The sequence below is a fragment of the Phasianus colchicus genome, chromosome 12 (genome assembly GCF_987193195.1).
Source record: "Phasianus colchicus chromosome 12, bPhaCol1.hap1.1, whole genome shotgun sequence".
NCBI lineage: Eukaryota > Metazoa > Chordata > Aves > Galliformes > Phasianidae > Phasianus > Phasianus colchicus.
Genome location: NC_143447.1, coordinates 1,055,571 through 1,056,168, shown reverse-complemented (window position 1 = coordinate 1,056,168; position 598 = coordinate 1,055,571). Strand labels below are relative to the sequence as shown.

At 52.8% G+C, this 598-nt stretch overlaps 1 non-coding gene across 1 annotated transcript; it reads left to right on the top strand.

The window, feature by feature from the left end:
* The first annotated feature begins 248 nt into the window (after positions 1 to 248).
* Positions 249 to 320, top strand: TRNAQ-CUG (transfer RNA glutamine (anticodon CUG)). The gene has a single exon. It is a non-coding gene; the product is annotated as a tRNA-Gln (tRNA).
* The last annotated feature ends 278 nt before the right edge of the window (positions 321 to 598 follow it).

Genomic DNA, 598 nt, shown 5'->3' with positions numbered 1-598 from the left:
CAGTCGTGTCAGTAGCCAAGGCATAGGAAAGAACTCTGAGGCATGAGAGTGGTGGGCTTTGCTGATTGGCTTCCAGGATTAAGAGTGAACCTCAGGAGAGTGTTCTCTTGAGTGCCATCAGAGGCAGCCATTGCATGTTGCGGGACCGATGAGAAGGTGTGTTGTTTCTTCCTGCCAGCTCAGTGTTCTGCTGAAGCCTCTTGTCTGTCCATTCTGTTGCTGAGAGGGCATAGAGCAGGTGTGCAGCTGGTCCCATGGTGTAAAGGTGAGCACTCTGGACTCTGAATCCAGCGATCTGAGTTCAAATCTCAGTGGGACCTCTACTTTTGGGCTCCCAAACCATTGCCCACAGCTGACTTTCACCTAAGCCTGAAACCGAACTAATTAATGCATTCCCGACATCCTTCTTGCCGTCCTTCCTTCTCTGTGCTTTTACGCATGCAATGGCCTTCCCCTGACATGGTCCCTCCGCAGCTGCCTAGCTTAGTGAGCTCAGGCCCTGACGCTTCTTTGTTGCCTTCTGATTGATGGCTGCTCCCTTGCGAGGGAAACCAGCAGGTCACTGTATCCCACAGCAGCTGAGGTGCAGACCCTGCAG